The 27,174-nt window shown below is 38.7% G+C and overlaps 1 long non-coding RNA gene across 1 annotated transcript; it reads right to left on the bottom strand.

Moving 5' to 3' along the window:
* Nucleotides 1-1,345: 1,345 nt before the first annotated feature.
* LOC103478330 (uncharacterized) lies at nucleotides 1,346-27,174 on the bottom strand. The gene is made up of 5 exons (XR_014083955.1): nucleotides 26,731-27,174; nucleotides 3,799-3,914; nucleotides 2,036-2,143; nucleotides 1,651-1,760; nucleotides 1,346-1,552 (listed from the first exon to the last, which is right to left on the bottom strand). It is a non-coding gene; the product is annotated as an uncharacterized LOC103478330 (long non-coding RNA).

The raw sequence follows: 27,174 nt of genomic DNA, 5'->3' as shown, positions 1-27,174 counted from the left end.
AAACACTAGTCCGACAGAGCATGATTGCACTGCATGGTATACTGTTTATATAAACAGTATGTGGGAATGCAAACAAACTGCCTGGCTGGGTCGGTCTTCCTCTCTCTGCAAACAAGGTTTAGGGAACTGATATTCTCCCGAGTGCGCTTCCCAAAGCTCTCGGTTTCAAAGTTACTGCTCTTAACAAAAACTTCTCAATTCAACACCCTTTTCAAATGAGCACGCTTACGATTAACTGAACGCATAACACAGAAAATGTTTTACGTTTGCTGATTGCTACAGAGGCAGACTGGTTTATAATTCAGCTTGAAACGAGCCATGGCTGAAGTACATGTACTTTGACAGCGGAGTTGAAAGGCGCAGCGCTCGTTAAAGTCCTTTTAAAAACATGATGTCGGACGTTTCAAGTGTGGGTTACAGTTCCTCAGTGACTCCTGATGTCTGAAGAAATTGCGTCCCCTCATGTTTCTGACCAGTAACAAGTTAACAGTGTGAATGTAAAGATGATCTGACATCACAACTATAGAGTTGTTCATAACGTCGCTGCCTGTTGGCTCTAGAAGAGGTCACGGCTCTTACCGTCATGAAAAAAATAGGATGTCTTTAAATGTCTGTTTTTTGTTTTTTTTTACGTTTGTTCAGCTTTTTTATTAAATTAAATTTTATTAATACAAAATTGGACAGAAAGATAATTACCATCAATTTAAAATAAAAAATCCTGCAGAACAACAACATAACTAATGTTATTCAGCTTCATATTTAATTGAAAGATGTGTACAATGAGCAAACATCTGTCTGGGTTAGGTTACCATGCCTACAGCCTGGAGCTCTGTTTCCATACGTGACCCGTTATGTAACATTGATCCCCAAGGATAAAATGACTGAGCAGTGTTTCTAACACTTAAGCAACAAAGTGCAGTTTTAGCATTTGTCTACATTTCTTTTTATTCTGCTCCTGTATATAACTGCAATATTAATGGAGGAATATGTTTTGTTCAGTTCAATGGCTTTCCCTCCTTCATTTACCATAAATATGACATTTAAGAAAAAAGTTTTTATTTTTATTTTTTAGCTTTGATGTTTTTTATTCTAATACCTAAATATTCAAACAAAACAGAATTATGAAAGCAAATCAATCTGTTGTCATTTAACTGTACAAAAGTTGGGAAAAATGTCTTTCTTGATTCTGAACATTAAGTTGCTAAATAAGATGGATAAAACATGTGAATTAATTCTAATAGCATCAGGCACATAATCTTACAAGCAGGTGATTTTTGATTTTGCAAACTAATTTAAAGATTCACAGAATCCTTGCAGAGTTAGACAAATGTTATTCAGCACAACCCAGGGCAAAAATCACCTTTATTGTTAAGGATACGACCTAACCTCTTAATCAACATTATTTTATTTTTGATATATGCCAAATGTTGTGAAGTGATTCATCTTTTGTTCTTACAGCAGAAGCTGCATAGACTGCCATCGGTGACCTCATGTATCAACACTTGTAGACTGTGTCAGATTATGGAAATGGGGCGTCAAGTGATGCTGCCACCTGTGTATTAGTACAAAAAAAATACAAAAATATGACAGCAGTGAAAAAATCTTCTGTTTCACACATTCAGTAAAGATCTGAATGTGTAAAGATCTCACTTGGTGGACGTTTTTGTAGGACACAGGTCTGATTTCTTCCACAAGGTAGAAAGTGACTCTTCCTGGTATCCATGCAGAGTTTGGATTATGTTTAACCCCAGCTCTCAAGTCTAAGAGGATGGAGGGTAAAATGACACTCAGACTTCCATCCAAACCAGCGATGTTTAAAGTAACCGTAGAATGAAATGCCGGTTTTGGGTTTCTGTCCCCTTTGTTTATGAGCACATGCTGTGATTTGCATTATAAGGCTATCTGTTTTTATTGCAGAGCTGTTTCAGAGCCTGAAGATCTGCCTGGGTACGTGCTTCAGACACCCGTATTTAATTTTTTACTTGATTCTTGTTTTATCTTTCAACATTTTTTCTTTTACTATTTTTTTACTTACTCTGACTGCCCAAGTGGATGTAAAATGTCCTGAAAATGGGTTTCAACTGACGCATCACTGGCGTGAGTCGTCCCGTAGAAAATGGCTCCTTTTAGTACCTGAAACTATCTGGAAGAAAAAAAAAAGAATCACTAAATGGGATAAAATTGTGAAGAAGCAAAATAAACAAACAGATTATATTAACTTAATATTAATTACGTTAATAATGCAATGAATTCTACTACATGACATCAGCATATTTAAATTGAGCAGACAAAAAATACATGTCGTGTACACACTTGCACTCTTTATGTATTTGGGTTTTTATGCATGGATTAAAACAAACACACAGACATGGAAGCACACTGCTAATAGACAAACATGTAATATTCTTAAAAATAATTTCACAAATTATTTACAGGAATGTTAAGTTCCTGCAAATAACTTTTTTGGATTTAAAACATTGGAAAACACAGGTTTTGAACCAGAAATTGTGTAGACTATGAAGGTGCTCAGTTTATCAAATTAAGAATCCCTACAAAGTACAATGTCGCTAATTTTAGTTTTATAATTACACCGAGAAATTAGGGAGTTAGAGAAATATTCTGAGTATCAAATCCAACATTAATCTGTCACTTCTGTCAAAGAAATCTGCTTGTACTGTTAAGAAACCGATTCATTATTGGGCGAATTCTCCCTTGCTTGGCTCCAGCTGGCAAGCAGCAACTCGAATACAGAAAAAATATAGATTTCCTACAAATTAAATGCATAAATGTAACATTTTTAGTATGTAAACACATCAACCAACATCTCAAGGTCCAAGATGCACTTTTTGAGTTTAGCAAATCCTAGATTAAATTATAATCTTACTGCTTACCTTGAGGAATAAGTAAAGGGAGATATTCCTATAATTATGTCACTGTTGCATATAATATCTAAATGATCTTTTATGTATATTAGTCTGTAGAAACATGGAATACTGGTACCTGGTAAAGTATAAATCTGTAAGTCAGACCTTAAAGAAGAATACAAATTGGTTCCGGCCTCATCATAAATCTCTGTTTTAACAAAGTGAACAAATAACCTCAAACTCAGTAAAAATTACAACAAAAATAATTAAAGCATCAGCTCGACTTGGTATACGCAAGAACTTTTGATTGTTCTGGAAAATATGTAAAAACAAATACTCCAACACAGTCACGCGACAACAATAAAAGAATGATTTGTTTATTATAGGTGGTAGTTATAAAATAAAAAAAACATGTTTATCTGAATTCTGAGGGAGTAAAAAAAAATGCTGGAAAGTTTGTGAGGGGTGTCAAAACTGGCAACAGCTTTCTGTTATTGCAGCACTTCCTGGTTAATGGTGTATGAAGAGACTTTGATCCCCATTCAGAGCCTCAAGCCACCATCACTGCGAAGCAGGAAGTCCAGAAATATGTTGTGGCCAGCAAATGACTTGCTATTTATCAAAAATACTCTTTGTATTGTGGTTATCTACAAAATGGGTTGAAATTAGCCCCTATGGTCTGCCCAAGCACATTCGCTGTGAATAAATTAAACATTAAGGACATAGAAGACTGACCAAGTGTTTTGATCTCTTTTTTTTTTGGGTAGGGGAGAGGATAATTTCTTTTATTTTTCTGCGTCGGAACTTACTGTTAGAGCTTTTGAATCACATTTTGATTTACGTCGCTGATAAAACACCAACAGCAGCTGTGAGCAAGCTGCTCCTTTCTGAGAAACTCCAAAACGGAGAAAGCCTTTACAACTCCTTCCATTACCTTTTAGCTGGAATACGGCATGAGATGCCATCTGTGGCGCATAAATGTCTTTTTAAAAAGCGCGTTCCTTCACTTCGACTGCAGCATCAACATGAAAGTGGAGAGAAGACGAAACTCTGGAAAACCAAAGTAGACAAACTAATTAGATACATTTCAATCAGTAAAGGTTTTTGGAAATACTTGGGTGCAAATATAAAAAAAACAAAAAAAAACTGCATTAAATGTGAATAGATTGAATTTAAATTAATTTCACACCACTGGCATTCTGAGTATGAGTATCAGTGGATCTAAGCAACTGTTGCAAGTTTGACTTTTCATGCTTAAGCTATTTTTCCATAAGAGCATTAATGCCTTATCAGGCTGCTTATCATCCGCTGTCGGTATGCGCAGCTGGAACATTATAGTCACACTTAAATTAACCTCTTGACAAGCACGGACGCATTTGCACTTCAAACTCTGCGGTCTCCAATGGAAAAACTGAGGTGGAATAAAAACACACCAGCTCCAATGTACAATATTTTTTTCAATAGTAAATATGATGTGTCTTGCCCAGGGCTCAGGCTCTTTCATTTCAGCCCGCTGCCAAACGACAAAAGCCAGGGTAAATGAACACAAACCGTAAAACCATGTGCCATTTAACTGGACTTAACATCCTGGCCGAGCACCAGGCGTCCATTATTATTTATTAATTTAGTTTTAATTCGACAAATGCCTTGCAGATGTTTTGCATGCCTCATGCGTCGGTGGTGATGCCTAACGCTCTGAACTCCGCCACCCCGCTCTCTTCCACTTAGCAGCGGTAAGGAAGAATGCTGCCGCGGCGTTGCCTGTTTCAGTTTATTTTCAGGTGCATGTCCGTCTGAAATTCCTTCGACATCTGCAGTCGTGCGACTCAGAATTTGTAACAACCATGATTAATTCTGTGGAGTTTTTTTTTTAAATATATATTCCTGTGTGTATTTCACTTTTATTTCAGACTAGGAAGAAAAGGTTAAACAGATAAACGAATAAGCCACAGTGCTGTGAGTAATGATACATTTTCAACATTTTCACATTTTGTTCTGGTACATGCTAATGATGAGATATAAAGAAAACGTTGCATATATTTGTATTCATCCCCTTCTGCCTGATACCCCTTAAGAAAGTCCAGTTAAACACATTTCCTTGTTCCACATGGGTGTGATTCTGGCTCGGTACTTAACTCAATGTTTTGTTAGGGAACATTACTGAGTCAACATCATAACGAAGAGGAAGAAACTCAGAAAGCTGGAAGGAAGATGAGGGAAAAAATTGCAAAAAAAAAAAAAAAAGGATAATTTTTAACTATATATTCTTTTAATCATTTGTTATGATAAAATGTAATCTGTTACATTACAAAATACAAGCTAGAATAATTATGGATATATTTAGACATAGTAAACTCAGATAAAATGGAAAATTAATTAACCTATGTTTATTTTTATTTGATTTAATAATGAGAGTCCATCTGAAAGTATGTGAGTTTATGGGGTAGAAGTTTATAAGTTCTCATTGTGTGTGATTTTACACTTCTGTCATGTTTGGAAAAAAATAAAATAATTATTTACTTTGCTCATCTTTCTGAACGGCTGCCATTTATCAGCCTCACATGCACAAAATGGTCAATCGCCAGAATGACTTCATGATTGATTGTCCTACGAGCTCTCTGAGTTGTGCACAATTCATAAATGAACCTGGTTGAGTGATTTTACCTGAACGGTGCTTGGTAATAGTTTTTTTTCCACAACAATTTGATAGATGACAGGCATTTTCTCAACCTACATGAAAGAACCACTGACAACGTTCATTATATTTCAATCAAGCTTTCATGAAAGGAGAAATCGCAGCGTACAGCTCCTGCGAGCCATTCACTGCGGGTTCTGTCGACCTTTAGTTAGAGCTCGTCTTTTATTAGCAGGGAAGGAAGAGACAAAAAGGAAAAGCAAGTTTTGTCTCTGGGGGTCAAACTAATGTTTGGGAATAGTTTGGGAACTCCTGCTTTAGACCAAATTATATACATATTATTAGACTAAATTACAACTGAGAATCTGTGGCACAACTCGACAATATGCCGTTCACATGCAATTTTAATCCAGTCAACTCAGCTTGAGTCTGGAAAGAGAAACTGACAGAAACTCCAGCCTCTTGATAGCTGCTAGAAACATTTCCAAAATGACCATGGTCAACTTTAAAACTTCAAAAACAAACTTATCAGCAAAAGAATTGGAAAACACGTTTTTCCAGTCCCAATTAGCAGTTACTTCTAGAAGCTCATCGTTGCCATAATGTTTCTTCCAAAAAAAAAAAAAAAGACTACTTTAAAGTCACACACAGCTGTGCCGGCATATGCAGCAGATTGTGATCATAACAAGTCACCCTGACCACATTAATACCCTCCGGCAGAAGTGACACCGCAACAGTGCACACCACTTGTGCTCATAGAGACCTTTCTATTTTCTCCAAAAGCAGAAGACCACTTCTGTAACGGAGGCTCTTTGAAGTCTTTAATTAGTTTTTAATGGTACAAAGAGAGGTAGACTTTAAGCCCATACATGTGTGGTTTTATGGTAATTTGCCTTTCAGTAGCCTGTTGCTATATTAAGCCACACCAGATGCATGCAAACCACAGTCTCTCTCTCTGTTTTTTTTTGTTTTTTTCATGGAGCTTGCTAATAATAGCAATAAACAGGTGCTTTGAAATATTTTCTCTTTGTGAGGCAGACACTGACATGTATTTTCCTCACGCCACTGGAGTTACTGCCTCATTATGGTGCATGACAAATAAAAGGTTTGGTACGACCAGAGGCCTTTAGTGAGGTGACTGATGGTGAATGTGTTGTCATGCTTTGTATACGCAGTTTGCATGATGGGAGCGCCCACTGTGACTCAATGTCATGACATACATTATGTTTATGTTTAATGTGGTGGATGTGGGTTTTGTTCCCCTTGTACCCAGATGCATGTCCACCGGTCTGCCAGTAGACCCTTCGATCTCACCAGAAATTGTTGGCTCCGGTGGTTGGCGGTCATTCTGCCACGGCACAGAAAAATGTGACTTGAAAGACTTGATAGAACTGCAGGCCACGACACACCTAAACTATGTCTTCAGATATGTCCCGACCTTTGTGAGGTTGCGTTTACTTTGGGTATAATTCAGCTGTAAATTCAGGGACAACATTTATATCTTGCAGCTTATGCTAAAGATTGAATTAAATAGAATGCACCTAAAAATATTCTTTGGTTCTTGTGTAGTCTGCAACTCATCCTCTGTTAATTCAAACCAAGCAGCTTCGGTCTACATTGGCATGGTAGCTATGCAATGGTAAAACGGAGCCTTATGGGTAAAATTTGTGTTGGACATCTCACATTTAAACCCCATCAGCGGCTTTAGATGCCTCATCAGCTGAAGTTCAGTGATCTCTACTTCAACTCTTCCAATATATGCTGATGTATTTTTTATTTCTAACTCATTAGTTTAGTGACGTACCTTTTTTGCTACTCATTGCTTTTATCTTATTTGCTTTATCTGGTGTTTCATGGTGGTCATGACGATAGCGATGATCTGTGTTGGTAGGAAGGGTGAATATTAAAAAAAAGGTGAAGGTTAGGATTATGTTCCTCAGTAAACTCTGTATGATGTGATTGTAGAATGTTTCCCCTTTGTTTAAAACAAGTAAATATTGTAATATAACAAAAAATACGACAAAGAAACAAGCCAGGTCAACACCCATCTGAATAGCTAATGTTTTTTCACATGCTTAACAATGAATAAATGGTCCTGAACCATCAGAGTTGTTTCTCCATGATGGACAGGGAACATGTTCAGTACATTACTTCTTGCCTTCTCACAACCGTAGATGAGCACTAACGTTCCTATAACCTTACACCAGGTTAAGCACATTGTGATGGCAAATAATACACATTTGTAACTGAACGTCCAGCCCTAATTCTGTTGTTTGTCTCCTGCATTGTAAGAAACGGCAGATGGTCCATATTATGTCCCGCTGCTTGCCTGTTGATCACAGGACTCTGCTCCAGAAAACCCTAAACCAGCGCAACACAAACAAACAGGAGAAATCCAATTTTAGTTCCCAGAATTCTCATAGCAGCTGCAGAATCGATGAAATAAAGGCTGTAAAATTAGGACAAACAAAAGCCCGGCTCATGTGTCCACTGAATGGCTCCAGATAAGCGCAGATGCTGGTGAGGTCTCCTGTCGAGCTTTTTTTTCTACCACCAAAGCTTGTCCTGTGTTTATACGTGCCAAGCTTTGAGGGTGGTTGCAGCGGCTTTGGGCTCATTCTGTTGTTTTCCCTATGCAGTGGCATGGCCTTAGCCACGTTTGATGGTTGATTGAACATGAAAACACTCGGCCACATTCGGTAAGGAAGCCGTGAAACTGCCTGCCTGCCTGCCTTCCTCCGTGTACTTGGGGTCGAGACTGACACTAGTCTACAGACGGGTAATCTCCTGGATCTCGGCACTTTAAATTAAAGACGTCATGCTGACAGCTAGAAGGGAGGCGCTGAGTGGTAAATGGACAATCATCAGGCGACATCTTTAGGTTTCTCATGTTAAGCACCTTTTGTGATCAGTCACTTCTTCCAGTTTAGAGAAACCTTCTCTTTTATAACCAGTTCATGCGGCATGGGCAGGGGGAGTTAGAAGGGGCAAAATGAGCGCTAAAGTCAGTTGTCCTAGCTTGAGTTTGTTTTGCATTGTTTGTATACCACTGAGAGGTTGGTGCACCTTGTTTTCAGGAGAAGAATCCTGTTAGCATGGGGAGCAAGTCACCTGACTGGGATGAATAGTCACGTGACCGTCTCTTGCACAATTTCTGTTTCCAGTTTATCCATGGTTACTTATGAGCATGAACACATCAAGCCTGTCCCCAATGTTCAAATGCAGAATGCAAAAACAAATTAAAAACAACTCAAAGAAAGGGATAAAGCATGAGCAATAAGAAAAAAACAGGAGGTTGTTGCTGCTTTGGTGGATGATAGTTTGAAATTAGGTTCTGTTTATTTCTATTTAGTTTATCGTACAGCCTGTACAACCCAACAACAGAAGTGTTTTCTCATTTTCTGATTCAGACGATGTTAGTTCATTAATATATAAGCTGACATATCTACAGAATTCATAAGCAGTTGTTGATTCTTTTTCCATCTCTAACGAACAAGATTTTAGAGGGATCTTACCAAAAATTCACATGATTCTAATCAGAACGTCAGTCCTCATAATTTTACTACAGTGTACACAAGTACCGAAAGGGGAAAAAAATATCACCTTTGATTCGACTGTAACTCTAACCAGACCTCCAGCTTTGACTCTGTTGCCAGACTAAACTCTGCTTTTCCAGCCAGCTGTTTTGGGAATATTCTTACACCCCAGGGATGACCCCCACGATTTATAAAAACGAAGTATAGCTTCAAATTGCACCCAAATGACAGTGATGTAGGCCTGTAGGAGAAACCTGTTTGTTTTCTCCATTTCTTTTTCTATACATTGAAATTGTTTGCAGAATTTGGAAGAAAAAAAAATTGGATGAAGTTCAGAGATATACTGTAGTGTGTTGCAGTAAGGAATGCAGTAACTCGTATGTGCATGTGAACCTGTCCAAGCTGTCAGTATCTGAAATCTCAGGGATTTTTTTTTTACACTCAAGTCCCACAAATGCAGAATCTGGCAAAAAGAAACGTTGAATTAAAGAAAAGTTATCATCACACATGTTTTAATCTGAGCACTTTGTCATTTCATTTCATTTAGTTTAAATCAAAATTTTAAGTGCGCCGCCACACTTAACGATGGCTACATGGTTGTAAAGCTCTGGCTAAACATGTCAGAATATGCCGGGTTTCCTGCTAACGTTCAGAGTTATTATATTTCGGCAACGGTTCCCATCAGTTACTGTGGGCTCTGCAGAGCCTCAGTGTGAATAGTGTGAAGAGCTGAACCATTAAAATCTCTCGAATAAGCCGAAAAGCTGGCTCCAGTAATGCATTACACGCTAGATCGGTTCAGAAAAACTGTAAATATTTCCTCTAATATTTCTCTGGCTAGCAGGCGTTCTCTTTTTGGCCAAAGGTTCGTGTTCTGCTGTAAACATGTATCTGAGTACAGCTATATTTTTGTTTGAGGCTTGTGTTGCTCCCGTGTAGAACCCCACTTTGGCCCTTTCGTGATGAGCTGTAGTAAGATGGATGATTCCCTGAAAACGACAATTTCCTGGTCTAATCCCAGCCGGAGGGCAAAAGTGGGGCGATCCAGCAGTGTGTAGGTGTGTGTGTTGGGTTCTGTTCATCCCTTCAGGTGTAGCATAAAATCTATGCTTGTAGCTTTTAGCAATAAGGGTATGAATGTACAGTAGCCAACAGTACTTGAGATACTGAGGACTGAAAACTCAAACAACATGAAAATGTGAAATCGCTTCTAAAAATGTACACACCTTCATTAAAAAGGTCATCATGAAAATATGCTGGCATAAATGATTCCAATGAGGATTTTAGTTTTTGGACCTAAAAGACATTGCTCTTTTATTAAAAGTATGCACCCCCCAATTCACTCAGGGACCTAAAGAGTCACCATGTATGCAGTTCATCATTTGGACATCTTTGATAAAGAAGCAAAGAAAATCTTAATGCTTGTGTTTTGTGCATTAAATAGAAAAGGCAGTCTACGTAGTTACAGGATAACCTCACGCAAACACAAAGACACTGAAGTCACAACATTTATGTTTTACTGTGCATGTAAAAAAAAAACATTTTTTATGCAACATTGATTTCTCATCACTTATTTTTTTCCTCAGAAAAATGATTGTCCTAATATAAAAATTCACATGGAGCTTGTGTCATTCTCCCTCACTCGTTTCACCAAGTCAAAAAAGAATGCATCTTTTTAGTCAGTCAGATTCTAAGTCCCACAACATCATAATCATGCAGCATTGCTAACAGATGTCAGTGCCACTTAATCCTTCTACAGCATGTGTTATCAATACTCTCATTAGTAAAACTCTTACGGTCTCTTTGGTTGTCTATTAGGCAGCAACTGGAGAGTTTTGGCGTTTCTGGATTTTTCACTGAGGGTTTTCTGACTAAAAAGAACTTAACACGTGTTGTTGTCATTCATGGCTCCCCTCTGTTAATGGAGTCTGAGCTGTTTCAAAGGTGCACAAACTGGTGCTTACGTATGAGAGCACCAGTGTTACCCTTAGGCCTGTACACCTGTTCATAACTATCACAGGTTTTTTTTTTTTTTTGGGGGGGGGGGGTTCCCCAGCTTCTTTTATCTGTTGCAAATGTAGCTTGGATGACTTCACTCCACTGTTCAGAGACTTCTGCTGCATTAACATCAACTTCTTTGGTTTTGGCTTTTTTTTTCTCTCCTGCAGATGTGACTACTGGTTTGGACCATCATGCTGTAAGTAAAGATTTTATAAAACATGTAAAAATTAAACCAATTCTGGTTTCTGTATTTAAATATACATGCTGCATAAAACTTTAACTTGTGCGTAAACAGAGGTCGCAAAATGCAGCAATGGGGTTTCAAAAAGATTACCCACTGACGAGGGATTCCAAGCTATTCCCACAATTCTCGGGACATTAAAAGCATACGCAGGCTTGCATATAAATGTATGTGCATGGTCTTGTTACTCCTGAGAGACGTTATCTTATTCATGAGTCTCCAGGAAACCCCATCTTCCCTTGTGTGGCTTTTACTATTACTTAATACCCGCTAATAAACAATTTATGCCACTTAACTGAGGGTAATGCATTATATCCTGACACACGGTTGAGTAACTACCTTGACTTTTCTCCCTCTGCTCCTCCAGTTGTGGAAAACAAAGTATTTGGCATTCAGCCACGCTGAATACTGAGGCCCATTATCTTCTGCAATCCCTCTAAAGAAGCTTTCAAACAAAGGAAGTTCACCTCTCTCTTGTTGACCAGGTATTGTGTATTGAATAACTGATCAGCATGCTAATGAAATATGAATACTAATGCAACTTGGACACAGTTGCGGTTCAGGGAAGCTCTAGGCATAATCATCTCCACATTTTGTGCAAACCATTGCAGTTTAAAAAGAAGAAAAAAAAGTAAAAAACACACACAAGACCTCAAGATGTGTCATTTATTGCACATTTAAAAAAAAAGATTCAGTAAACACACTTTAGATATAGATGTACTAAAGAGATGGTTAAAAACAACAAAAATTAAAGTGAAATGTGGAAGTACTAACACAAGTAGTTTCCTCAACTGAGACAGAAGGATGTCAAATCAAAAAGGAAAAACACTGAATGCTAACTGCTAGTAAGATATTTGTTTTTGTTCTCATCAATCCGCTTTACGTCTGTAAAAAGTGACGTGAACTTTTGGGTTTTGCGTCATGCTGTTTGTTGTGCTGATGCGTTCCTGTGCTTTTACAGACCTTGTTGTCCAGGTTGACGATCAGCTGACGGGGCATAAAAATGCATCCTCTTATAAAAGTGTGTACTGATAAAATTCACTTATATAGCCTTGCATCAACACATATAAACACTTTCAGTTAAAGTGTTTATAAACCAGCTAAATGTCAGGGTTCTTCTCACTTCATCCACCGTGAAAATGCATTTGCTATTCACAGGTTTGCAAAAAAACTATTGTTTGAAAAAGTTGCAGAAGATTGATGACATAGCATATGGAGTACCTGAATTAGGTATGAATTCCTAACCACTATGAAAGGAATAGTGTAAGAAGGAAAAGAATGACATGCAGAGATTTACTGTGTAGATTTTCTGCATAGTGCTGATGTTGATGCTGTAAGATATCTACTGCACTACCATGATTATGCACTGATGGCAGAGTGTTGCTGTCATTTTTTTAAAGGAGAAAGTGGCATACACCCCCTTGTGACAAAAGGAAACTGCAGTTTAATAAACTTAAATTCAGCATTGAGTTGCTGTTTCTGCTCCATTTCTGTGTGCCTCTGTTCTGGCTAAGTTGATTCAAATGATTGCATAATTCAAGGAGCAGGGTTGGGAATCACTGCTCTAATAAAGGCTGCGTCCGCTGAATAATTTTTATAATTGAACACGATGATGGCTATGTAAAACTTTGCAATGAATGGAAGCAGCAAAAAGTCAAACTTTTCAATGCATAGCCCGTGCTCTACTTGTGAGGGTTCAGCTGCAGTGCAGTAATGCAGCTTCTAAAGATGTTGTTGGGAAATAGAAATTGGATCAATGTTTGGCTTATGGAATTACTAATGATTATGAATGATAATTCATTATTAAATTATTATTAGAGTTAAGAGTTTCTTTACCTGGAATCATTAACTAAACATGCCAGCTTCTAATAAAGTAATGAATGCAACTAGGGGTGTGCCGATCGATCGGCCACCTATCATAATCGGATGATTATGGATGAAAATTGAAGCACGTGGGGTGAAGCAGGTCAAAATGCATCAACACGATTAATCTAATATAGCATAAAAGCAATGCCATACGTGACAGAGTTTGGCTATATCGAGGCTCACTGTAGTAAAAAAAAAGACATGGAGGATCAGATAGCAGGTAAAGCAGCGCACAGCTACAAACACTCACCCGGATTATTAGCATGACGGTCAGAAAGCTAAACAAATAACCCGCAAAATTATTTAAGTCTTCGAGCTGCGATGTAAGACGCAGGTTCTGTTCTCGCTGTTGAACCGCTGCTCCGCGCTACAGGTAGTAATATTTCACAGACGGAGCGCCGCTTCTGCTCCACCTGGTAGTGACTCTCACACCGAACCTCTGCTTAAAGCTGCAGCATCTAACTTAAAAAAATTAATTTTACACACGTATTAAAACTTTCGCTATCCTAAACATGAGACAGATAGTCTCTGAAAAAATAATCGATCTGTAAGATTATTTGTTCTGCATAATTACTCCGCTCAGTCATAGACAGCCACTCAGAACTAGCAGTAATCAGCTAGCCGCCATGCTATCAGGAAGTTTTCATTCAGTAACTCAGGATTGTTTATTGTAATGGATCCTGTATTTGCCTTTGAATGTAAAGTTTTATACTTGAATTCTTTGGCAATGTTGAGAGGTTTTATTTTGACTCTTTGCATTATTTAGCCTCTTCAGAGCCTTCGTATGTTTTCAGTCTGTTAAAGATAGTATTACCGATAGCAGTACAATTTGTACAATGTCTGTTTTGTTTTTTTCTTGGACAAAGTTATTAAAAACAAGTTTTTGTCTAAATTAAGGTGAATTCATGGTTCCTTTTTCCACATAATGTAACCGGTGGTGCTTTTGATTTTAAAAAATCAATTATGTGATTCGGTATCGGTGATCGGCCCGTAATCAGCCCTTATGGTTGATCGGAATCAGCAGGAAAGAACCTGATCGGCACATCTCTAAATGCAACTCTACCAGACACCTGACACTCCTGACAGAGACGCACTTCTCTCCAATAAAGTCCAAGAATGAACAAAACACTTTAACTTTACAGTCAAAATATTCTGTCACTGTTAAACTACCGACATCCCACCAGCTACTGAGAAAAAAAATCAATAGCGAGTAAAAGATCAAGTCAACTAATTAAGGAAGTGTGATGAAATGAAACAGACTTCTGTAAAATAGTTTCAAGGCTGATTAATAGTAGAATGTTGGAAACAACAATGCTGCAAATTATCAATTCATCAGAAGACCAGCTTGACTCCAGCAGCAACAAGCTGTGGGGTGACGGGGGAAGAGGTGGAGGGGCGGGGGGCAGTCGGGTATGCGTTTGTGGAAAAATCTGGGCTTACAAAGACAATGGACCATATAACTCAAAACACTTGTTTCAGCCAAGGGTTAGAAGTCAGAGAAATTAAAACGTGACCCTGGGTTCTCCACTGTACAGAATGGAGGGAGTGTGTGTAAGGAAAAGAAACAGAGAGAGATAAAAGGATATGAACGCACAACTTGGTTTTGGCACATTACTCAAACTCCGCTTTGGATGCAATCATTTCAAACACGTGGCAACATAATGCATGAAATGACACATAATGACAGAACATTCAGGAAAAATGGCTTCAAGATCAAATGATTGTCGGGTGCTGTGGTGGTGCAGGGGCAAAGCACGACCCACGTATTGAGGCCTTAGTCCTCATGGCAGTGGTTGCAGGTTTGATTCCCGGCCTGGCGACATTTGCCGCATGTCTTCCCCTTCTCTAATTATCCTCTTTCCTGTCAAATCACTTTCAAATAAAGGCCACTAGAGCCAACAAAACCTATTAATTAATTGTCAAATGTTAGAAAACAAGAATGCAGCGAATTCAGCAATCAAGAAATGACAAAGAACAATAATACAACATGCAATCTTGAGCGAGACGCATTAACCCAACAAATAAAAATATGAGTAACAGTCTCAAATCTGAAGTAATTAATTTTTAATTCAATACTTGTCTAACATAACTCTAGAGATCTGGAGTTATGTCAAGTAGGGGTAAAAAAAAACAAAAAAAAAAACAACAAATACACCAGCAAACACTCTCACGTCATGAAGAAAACAAATGATTCTCTCTGGTGCAGTCCTTTCATGTGCAAACACACACATGCACCCCTCTGAGTGCCTTCAGGTTCATGTTGGCCTCCAGAAGAAACTGTATCTGACAACAGAGGTCATGTGACCTGGGGAGTCAGCCTCTGATAGCACTACTGTCAGCTCTAATTGGGCAGCGGGGAATTGATGCAGAAACCCCCGTTTCTCTTTAAATGTGTTTGTGTGTGCTTAGACTGATTGCTTTGCGTTTCCTAAAAAGAAGGTTCATGTGGGATTTGACAGTGGAATAAGATAAGTTAGTTATTGGTAAGCCAGCCATTTTTATCAGTGACTGAGATAAAGTCTTCAATCCGACTCAAGTTCATTGAAGGCTAAATATTCTACGCTTCACCAGTAGAGGGCAGTAATTGTAAAACAACGCAAACCAATGCTGGAACCTTTTTAAACTAAAACATGAATTACGTTTGCTGTTTGAGGGAGCTTGGAAAGGTCGATTTCAGAGGAATTCATGTTTGTTTTCTTTAGCTGTGAGCTTTCATTTATTATCTGTGTGTTTTTTTTTATTATTTGGAAAAAGAACGGACTGCGACAGACTAAACAGAGTGAGACTTGAGCACCTTAAGGCATGAAACAAAACAGGTGGATTAAGGAGGAATCAGCTGCGACGAGGCTGAGAACTGGCTGTGCAAGACACTCAAGGAATCTGATTAAAATGCAACATCTGTTTTCACTTCAGATAATTTCATTATTATTCCTGTTCATGTTTATTCCTCCTCTTCAGATTAGTATTTGCAGTTTCTCCTAATAACATTATTTCTTTAGCTATGCTGCAGCAAACAAACTGAACACTGAATATTCTGATGGACTTGCTGATATATGGAAGTCTAATGATGATCAGAAACAACTGTAAAACATCAAAAACCACCCTCTGTCATAACATAGAAATTATTTAAAGGTGCAAAAAAGTAATATTTAATGTGATGATACTGTGTTCATTCACACCCAATTATTTAAATTGGAAAACGTTAAACAGCTTAAACTGATGTCAGAGGCTAAACATAAATCTTAAAGGATATATATATATATATATATATGTCATTATTACTTTTTGCAACTGCTCCCTTTTTTTCTATTAAAAAGTATTTCCCTCATGTTTTCTTTTTGTCACACCTCAACCTTTGAAATCATTTAACAAATGTTTTTGTAATGTAAAGATAACCTGGGAAAACACAAACAGTGGTTTGGAAATAATGACTTTATGTACTTGGAGAAAAAAACAATCAAAACCAATGTGGCATGACGAAAAAAATCTAACTCCACTTCAACTTAATAACTGGTTGTGCTACTTTTGGTGGCAACATTAACAATGGATTTTGATGAAAGGCAGCAAGTTCTTTTTTCTTTTTAAGTCGCTATGAGGGAATTGTGGTCCGCTGTTCTTTGCAGAACATCAGATTCTTGCTGATGGTTTTGTGCTAAAGAACAGAATTTGTTCTGTCAGTTTTGACAAGTTGTGTAGATTCTGCAAAAAATAAAACCTAGATCATCACACCTCTTGGTATACCATTCTTTTTATTAAATGTTGTTAGTTTTACAGCAGATGTAACAGGACAGACTTAAGACTCAGTTTTGTCACTCTTGTCTTCGTCATTGCCTACGATGACTCCTGTCTTTAAAGTGGGCGTGGGCTGGAGTTAGCTGCTGACTCAGAGCACCTGGGTCAATGTTCCCGGCTGACTTAAACCTGGCTGCTCCTCAGTTTTTTAATGCCTTTGTTATGTTTTGGCCTGTTTTAGGTTTGAACACACTTGCCATAGTTATAATTCTCTTTTTAGTGAAACCTAAAGACAATCTAATAAAGCAGCTTTAAAATCTGTCTCCTTTTTTATCATGACAAGAGTTGAGTTGTGACAGTATTCAAAAGAATCCCTTTTTGCTAAGAGGGGGAAAATAAAAGGCTATGTTCTTCCTTTCTCATAAAAAAGACATGAAAGAAAGATACAGCAGGGTGTCACGCTAATGACACTTTAATATCTGAGCTCAACATAAGAGCTTCCACAGATTTGGGGACTTTGTGAGACAAAGGTACTGCTGTAAAGGCATTTTCTATCATTAATAGAGAACTATGTTAGGCTCCTGATAAATTTACAAACAAAATTGCACTCAGATATTTAAAGTTTCCAAATTGTTTAATCGTCTCTTTGATGTACTTAGTAGGCATGTTAAATATTTCATATTTACAATACACTTGTCACAAATGAGTCGTTGAAGAACGCATACCACCAGAGACAGGAGGATGGCACTAAGCTGGGAGTAGTACAAAAGATTCAACAGAACCACAACAGAAATTCAAAAGTATGATTCAGAAGCAGATGTACCCAGGGCAGGACACAGCAGGAAAGATGAGCAGATGGACAAACACGAAGGGGGAAAGTAGGAACATATCTACATGCTAACTGACTAACGAGACACAGCAGGAAACAGTAAAGACAGTCAGTGGGTCAGAGCAGCAGGGACAAAACACCAGATGTACAAAGACTGCTACAAATGAACAAAATAGGGAATGTTGGTAGGACCTTTATGAATGCAACAAGTAAAACAACACAACCAATCCGTAGATTGGACTTTTGGCACAAAAGTAACAACCGAGCGGTTGGTGAGAGGCAGGGTATGTCCTGGAGACGATGCCCGTCTACGAGACATCATTAACTTTGATAAAACCTAAAAAGATACATCACTCAACATTTCCTCCCAATTATTGCTCCAAACCTATATTTTATTTCTAAAGTCAATCTACATCCATCCCACATCCCTGAACTTTTAGGTTTTCCACCATCTACAGCCCATACCGTACCCTCCCTCTCTCAACATTCACAGCCCCTAAGGTCTCTCTATACATCTAAGAGCCACATGGAAGGTCTGTTTCAGATCTCCACATGCTCAGTCCTCTGTTTGTTTTGCTTGTTTGAGGACCCCACAATGTAGTTTGTAGTGCCTAGGACCCACAGAGAGCAGATTTAATTAGATAAGGGGAATGGTGGTAGGAGCTGGATAATTGAAATTGGACATGGGGCTTTCACAGGGGAGGTGGCAGGTTCCTGGCACTGCGTGTGCTCGGCGCAAACAATGCGCTTCACACTGTGAGGAGCAATGAGAAAGTTAAGGGGAAAAGGGGGGTGAGAAGGAAGAATGGAGATAACATACTTAACTCCGGTAGTCACTATAGGGTTTATGTGACTATTATCCTTTTAGTGCCACGCCTATGAATACCAACCCTTAGTTCCTAATGTTAATCTTAGAACAGACAATGAACATCTGAACAATGAGAGCAACTTCCTGTTAAAACTTTAGCTCAAACTTTAGCAAACATTTAATTTACATTTCTGCTTGCTATTTTAGGAAATGGCTTTTAAAGTTTACATAAAAACACATTATCTGGGGAGTTATATTTGGGAGACTGTAAATTTGCTACATATATTAAACTGATTCTAAGTACATCTTCTGACTCTGAAGGAGCAGAAGGTCTTTTATTCAACATATTTACATCCATACAACAAAGAGAGGAGTTTGCTAAATTCACCAGCAACTTTATCAGAAAGCTACTTAAGTTTAAACAAAGCATCAGATTGATTGGAGACGCTGGTCAAGAAACGTGGCGTCAGGTGCCGTTATATCTGTTACTCCTTTGAGCAAACGGATTTATCAATATATTCTGTATCCATTGATGCAAGTAAAAAAATGACTTATTTTTTGTTCCATACAATTTTGTCTTCTTGCTGCTTACTGCTATGAAACTCTCTTTTATTGTAATAAAAAGCTGTGTTTTTGCTGCTCGGCTACATAAAATGTATCTGAAGAAAGATCCTTCAGTGCTGTTTTCAATTGTCTGAAGACTTCTTTCACTTAGATAAAGAGGGAAAGTGTGTACCTTATACTGAAACACTAGATTTCATTCCTGTGTCTCTAATGACTAGAATGTAGTTGTCCTTGGAGAGTCTGTTCTTTTTCATTTAGCTCTCCCCCTCGTCGTATACTTGACATGCTTATTGTATGCATATTTCCAGCTTGCGGATGATTTAAATGGTTACATACTTCCCATAGCAGTTCTTGCTCTTTTTGTGGCATCTGGTCAGGTTTTCAGTTTATATTTCTTTTTCCTGACGTGTGTATGTTGGCAAACGGAAGCATTTTGCATTCCTTTTCTCAGTCCCAATCAAGTGGAAAGTACAGATAAAAGAGCCAGGGCATGGGCTGAATCAAAGTCGAAGGGCTGCTCTATTCCAAATTCAAAATTTAGCTCAAGCCTTTCAATTGACTGTGCTTCAAAACAGCTTAGTCCTTTTGAAATTCTATATGAATACCAGGCCAGGATATGATAAAATCCTATTGTGATGTGACAATCTATGTTTTTTTTCCCTCCAACTATCAATTTTGTCTCTCTTTCAGTCGTTCTCTTTCCATTTTAGTCTTTGCAGAAATGTATTCCTTTGTAATGTTCTCCGTGGCATGTCATCAAAACCATTACTGTTGACATCTGCAGTGGGACATTTGTTTGCTTTAACCAAATCCATGGTTAGATGATTCTTTGGGCTAACACCTGGTTTTTACCTGACGCATATGGTGGCGTAAATGTTCTGCTGTGCGGTTCAGAAATGAACGTCTTCAGAATCAGCGCGACTGTTAAAGACAATGTCAGGCCTTTAGCAAAGCATTTCCACTGTTCTTTTTTCAGGGTGGGATGATTATACAACAACTTCAATAAGGTTTTCATTTGGGTGTTGGGCGAAGCATTCCCAAGCTCTTGAAATTAGCCTGCTTTTAATCATTCTAAAACTGATTTTCATATGTGCTGCAATGATGTCCCAGTTTCAGTCCTCTATCTATACTATTTTTGTAATTATTGAACACCCAAACCCTTTTTGTTGCACATTAAATAGACTTTTTGCAACTTATTAATCAGTCAAACCTATAAAAACCCAACAGTTGTTTCTTGAAACTAACAAGTATAAATAACTATGAATTCTGCCAAGAGAAATAGTCAGGCTGAATCAGAAGCTTACAAAAAGCATGTTTTTGATGCTACAGAACATTCAGCTAAATATAAGTGGGGTAATACCTATTTTCTTGAGCCTGTAGGTATTATTCTGACACATACAGAAAATCCAAAATAAACTAAAGTTTGCTTTATGTCCAAGTTGAGAGCATGGGGTCACATTTTACCAGTTCAGTCTCTTCCACATTCCTGGTCCGGAGCGTCTTCAGAAAAGGTTTTTACAGTAACATCAATTCCAGCGTCTGCACATAAAAAAAAGCTGGTTGTACACAAACCTTTAAATTTAGTGTGGGAACCGAACCTTTTTGGCATGCCAAATGCCAAAAGGTTGTTTTCATTTTGTGGCAGATGTGACTTTTGGAAAGGAATCTGCCATCATGCTTCCGTGCATGACCATCAGCAGAGTGATTCAGCCGGGTTTCATTAGGAAACACAAGCTGTCCCTGAGAGTCATTAGGACCATCAGCGAGTCCAACTGCCAGGTGGAGGAAGTTTTGATCTTTTTGTTTGGGATTCCTGAAGGATGTAATCGTTTTTCCTTTATTTTTCGTTTCTCTTTTTTTTTTATAACGAGGACTATCCTGTGGCAATGTGCGCAGCAAAGATTAAGCAGTAGTGATAGACTGCAGATAAAATGGCAGGAGTGATTGTTCCAAAAAGACCAAGGCCATCCCTAAATTGTTACTGACAGCCCATGTGGTTTTTATGTCAGTCTACGGAACAATTCACCTCACTGAACCACCACTGTTGGGATCTGCTGCTTCTTGTTAATCGTTCTCAGCCAAGCTTATGGGTAAGAGAAAGCAGAAATTGTCAAACGACATAATCCTTCATTCACACTTAAACGTTCTTGCTTTATTTTTGATTTGATCAAAGAGGCAGTATAGCAGGCTGCGGTTGTGACTCGTCAGCTTCAGATTGGGTTTGCAATGCAAATGAACTTCTAAATCTTTTAGCTTTTCTTACCCGTGTCTGCCTCACGGGTAAGAGATATCCAAACAAGTCTTTCGCCTTTTTAGCCAAAAAAGTTTTGTGAAGAGTCTTGATCAGCACATCCTTCGTTTTTCATCCAATTCAATTCAGTTCATTTTGACTGCGCCAATTCATAACATGTCACCTTAAGCCGCTTCACAAAAACAGTCAGTCGTACGTCCCAAATGATCCGAGCAAGAGCGACATGAAAAGCTCCTTTTGACAGGAAGAAACCCCCCTGGCAGAACTAGGTTTTGTACCAGCGGCCATCTGCCACACCATTTCTCTCTCTAGCGGCATGCTTGTGGGTTTATTTTGGCTCAATTTACCCAGAATGCCCTGCACTGTCGTCCACTTCCTGCTTGCTTTTGGAGCAATCTCCGGGTTGCATCCACATACGCATCCGAACAGTGTAAGAGTTCACTTCAACCGAACCAAAATCTATATCATTAGCATGACCAGAGTCCAGTTCTTTGGTCCGCACTAGAGTTTGATTGCACACTCACACCTCCCCAAACAAACCGGACTTTCTAGGCAAACGAAGAAAGAGTTTGATTAAAGCGGCCTACCCAAAGGTAATTATTTCTGACTCTAAACCATTTTCTCAGATAATTCCACTTTCCTTGTTTGCTCTTTTAGAGATTAAACTTGTATTCAGCACTAATACCACAGGTTCCTGGAAGAGGACAGACTCTGAAAAATACAACACAGACGTATCACTTTTCTGCTGTCCGACATCACAGACTAGTTGTTCTCTATGAGCTGTCCTCTCTGTTTATCTTTACAGAATCCAGATGAATTCTTGCTGAAAAGTCGGTGGCCAAACATCTGCGCACTGGCACCGAGCAGTGACAAGTCTGCTGCAGACCGGTAAAGTGTACGGAAAACACAGAGGCAACTTGACACAAACACAGGGGGACGAAAATGCTTAGATCAACCTTTCTGAGACACAGTACATAGTCGGACACACAATGTTCCCTGAAACGAGCACTTGTGCCTGCTTAGTAGGTGCTCAATCAATCGGCTCTTAAAAGGTTTAATGGTTTGGTAAGCCTGCAAGAATATTTCTTGCATGAAATATTCTTGAAACATGGACCTGAAAAACTTAATGAGGTCAGAAAGCCCACAGAAAGCAGGAAGGTTATCACTTAATTTCCAGGACACAGATGGGATTGTTCTGGCTGTGATGCTGTTCCAGTTGGCAAGCCTTCCCCTGGACATAATATCACATTAAGACTCCCTCCCCCATCACATTTTTCTTTTCAAACCATGCTTTTCTTTTATGATCCATATATCTCTATGACTGTAGCTGTTTTCCGCGCTCAGGATGACACCGAACACCTGCTTTGCGTGTGCTTTGTTACGCTCCTTTCCAACATAAAGATTGTCTCCACTTTGAAAAAGTCAAGGCCGCTGAAGGACACTCTGTGATAGCGGTGATGTTAACCAAACTCAAGTCCTCTTCTTTTCATGATAGCGCCGTCTTTTTTCCAGGAAACACTTCCTTTCTTTATACCTATTGGCTGCAGAAAAACACATCATGCCAAGAAACCAGACTTGAAGATTACTCCGATTATAGGCTAAGATTGCTTGAGGCAAAACATTGGAGGCGATATTTAAAGTCTGCTGCCCAGTCGTATCGTTAACAGGAAATAGGAGCATTGATCTGACGGCAGTGCTTTGGTTTCCTCAAACACAAACAGCAGGTCTGTGTTTGAGTGGAGCAACGGGAATTGGCTGATGCTCTCTGGGGATAAAATCAGCTCTGTCATAGACCAAGGTCCATGTTTATCTTTGGGCTTTGGAAGATGTTGATGTTGGCTGTGCAAGAGAACCACTTGTTTAAAAAATTATTTTTGAGGGACACTGAAAAAGGAGAAAGAGAAAGCGAGAGGCTAAGCAGATGGGAGAGAGGGAAAACAGTGTAATTGGTGTGTGTGGAAGTGGGAATAAATGTCTGTGTGTGTGTGAGGGGTGGCGGGCTTATTCCTCACCAGAAACAGCATTTATATTGGATTTTAAAGAGTAAAAAGTGCTTTCCATCATCCACCTCTAACCATTGTCAGTACTCGGCTTGGCCTTGTAGGATCCAGAGGTCACTGGAGCGGGAGGCGGGGTAATATCCCTGGACAGTCCGTCACGGGGCAACACCGCGACACAGAACAAACAATCATGATTGTTCACAGTCACACATAAGGGCAATTTCAAAGTAACCTAACAGTTATGTCTTTTAGCTTTGGGAGGAAGTCAGAGTACCTGGAGAGACCCACAAATGCACTGGGAGAGCATGCCGACTCCAGAAAGACCACACACGGAGATTTGGATATGATGTCTGGGTTCCCCTGTTGGACCTTTTTGTCTCTCTGAATCAAATCTGCTCAAGTGAAAGATTTGAGTAAGTATGGATTTGAGATTATCTGATGACTGAACTGTCGCTGGGTGCCAAACAATTAACACAATCCGACTTACTCTTCTGCTTCAAACGGTAGTAATTGTTACACAACTTTTGGGTTTAGGCCCTGAAACAGCAGTCACTACCGTGACCCAGCTCTGGCCCGGTTGTTACCTGCACTTGGAAAAACACACTGGCAATAATTACACTTGCAGTAGGACTGTGAGAGATGTGTTTGGGTCAGAAAGACAAACAGAACTAATGTTTGTCTTTTTAAGAAGCATTAGTCATGTTTGGTCAACCACGTGTTGACAGCAGCCTCGGTGCAGCACGGCATGACAACTAGGACTTTGCAGAATGTGCTGGCAAAATATGAATTGAAAAAATATGAGAACGTTTCAGTAAAACAGAACGCAGAGGGTTTTTTTTTTTTGTTTTTTTTGACCGCAGTGACACTGTTTATGGTGGGAAAACTTGTATTTACAGAGAAAAAGAGTTATTCACATCCCCCGTTTCCAAGGGAGTGCTTTTGCCATTACACGCTCAAGAAAAGATTACCGTTTGCAGCGATATGAGGAGACATTAATGGGGCTGTTTTCTGAATTAATCTAGCAAGCTTTCATGGTAACACACATCATGCAGGAATTCAACTTCTTTTCTGACCATTGAAGACATGAGTTGTGGGGTGTAAAGATACAGTCGGATGACAAGACGGGATGAAACCAGATGCTGGTTTCACCAGACGACTGGACATTTTAGCATTGGTTTTAGAAAAGTATGTCCCCACATTTCAAAAATCATGAACAGTATCCTAAAGCACATACCACTCCATCAACAATAATTTAGTTCTGATTCATATTATATTTAATTTGTTTTAAAGAATAAATTGAGTGTGAATCATCTAGTTCAGGTTCGATCAGTCCGAGTGTTTTGAACTGGATGAGATCAAATTCAGTCCAGACTCATTCAAATTGTGAAATACCACGTTAGCTTAGATAAACGAGAAGTTATCAAGGGTTTTCACTGAGAACAATCAATTAATCTGTTCATTCTTTGTGTTCAGTCTGATGCAACAGTAAAATTTTTTATTATGTCAATGAAAAAGTCAAACTGTGGAAGTTGGAGTCGATCCAGTTAAGGTTATTGGCTCTGTCACTTTTCTTTAAAAATATAAAATAAAATACCTATAAACTGATCAGCCATTAGCATCCAACTAACATTAAGTGCCCATAAAATAAAATATACATATATAAATTAGCCACTGATGGTCATGTGATCTAAAATTACTTAATATGCTCAAATTGATTATTATTTTTTTTATTTTTTAAACTGAGGCAAGCTGTGTAAAATGCGTCTGGTCGGGAGGTGACTAGTTGAAGTTTGTTGGCAGATTGATGGCAACTGTGCGAGCATGCAGGCTTTTAGACAACATAAGTCCATTAAAGCACAGCGAGTGATAAGATCAGTTCAAGGAAAGATCACAATGAGCCAGATTGTTAAATTCAGGAAAGATGAGGCAATCGGGTAAAATAAGGCTTGACACAATTAGATACGGAAATGTCTGCCAGCCGATTGACTTAAGAGAAGAAAGGCATTATGTAAGGCTAATAACAGCAAAAAGAGTGTACAAATATTGCAAAACTAAAAATGAACAGAAGACGAATAAAAACAGGGAATATAAGAAATTATGTTGGAAAAAAAAATACTATTAACCTAATTCTCTGGAACCAAACCTGAAAAGATTTGGAAAGTGGTTGTAATGAAGAGATGTGCAGTGGGATTAGGTCAGATTATTTACAGGCTGATTATCGCTCTGGTTACTGGCTGCTAGAAAATTTAAAAATCCAATATTTTTCCGATCAGAAAACATTGATGGCACTTTTTGAAAGTAGAAGCTGCTACTGAAGAAATTAAACTTCATGTCACAGAGACTATTTTCCATATCGGTGAAATGTTTAACTGAAGTCAGCAGGAGGAGAGTTAGAGACCGTACTTCACAAGACATTTTGAAACATATCCACGGTTCACCAATTGAGAGAGTGAGGCTTTCTGCAGATAACAGGAAGGCTGAAGAGAGACTTTTCACCTCTTTATGTCATGTAACGTTCTGGATTTGGAAATGTTGGCAGTATTTTCAGAATCTCCGAAAAGCTTTAAACTTTCAAGGAAATACAGAAAAAGGAAGGAAATGCAGCATTATTGTCTAATATTAGATCATAAGGGCAGTTAAAATCTTTCTACTATTACTTTGTTTTAAATTAGTAAGACCTGTTCTACAGTGATTTTACCGTTTCAATAAAAAGCTAATTATCTCTAAACATCGAATTTCAGCCCCTAAAGGGAAACCAGAATCAGCTAAAAAGTGACATTGGAAAAGGTCCACATCATTCTGATTGCTGCAGCACCAGTTAGTCTTCTAATATAACCACCGTTCACGTTTCCCCTATGAACAGCGCCCAGATTCTCTGGCCTACACTCTATGAAATGCTTCACAATGAGGAATAAGTGTGTTAATTGGCAACAGCATATGGGGTAAATAGAGTGCGTAACTGAGCACAACAACAAGGCTAAGATATCTACAGCTAAGATCTAACTAAGATCTAAATGCAGTCCAACTTTAACCTTATACTAAAACAAGGAAGGAAAAATGGTAAGGTTGAAAACGTACCAGTTTAATAAACCGTACTGGTCAGTAATAAACCAAGGGCAATGCACATTAATAAGAGCAGTTAACTTTCACCATTTAGCACACTTAGTGCAACCGCGCTGTCTCAGAACTGTACAAAACAACCCTTTAAACAGGATACATACATAAAAATAATCAAACAAGGCTAAATGTATCAACCACACTATTCAGTCTCTTGAATTAGTAAAGCAGTCAGTTAGCTTTACAAATGTTGCAGGTCTGAAGGGACCCAGTTAGCATTCGTTCTCGGAATAGCAGTTCCAAAGATGGCGGCTCCCAGAACAACCACGAGGAATGGGTTACTCACCCCACCATGGATTACCAGTTTTGAACGAACAGCAATTAAACGGCTCCAACTCCAGTCCAACAGTCCTTTCCGGCTCACGAGCGTGGTTTGGGTCTGCAGCTCGAAAATCCAAGCAAGACATTGAGCGTGGTCCGGTTCTGTGGCTCCAAAGAACAGGCAAAACGTTCAGCTGCTACGTACTGGCAGTTGGTCGGCAGCCGTTCATGGATGAGTTTGGATCTACACTGCTGTGGACTGTTATTTTTTTAGCTAACCAGTTGGCTAAGGGTTATACTGATATTTGCTAAATCTTAATGCTAACATTTTAAAAAGCCAAAGTTGTGACTTTTATCATTTTCTGAACATGTTTGGGGAAAGTGTGCTGCCAAAGAACTAAGAAATAACCAGTCACACTACTTGCACGCATTCACATGACATGCAACTACCCCAAACACACAACTCACA

Source organism: Poecilia reticulata, chromosome 16 (genome assembly GCF_904066995.2).
Source record: "Poecilia reticulata chromosome 16, P_reticulata-male-v2, whole genome shotgun sequence".
Lineage (NCBI taxonomy): Eukaryota > Metazoa > Chordata > Actinopteri > Cyprinodontiformes > Poeciliidae > Poecilia > Poecilia reticulata.
Note: the sequence above shows the minus strand (reverse complement) of the source record. Positions and strands in the feature narration are given on the sequence as shown.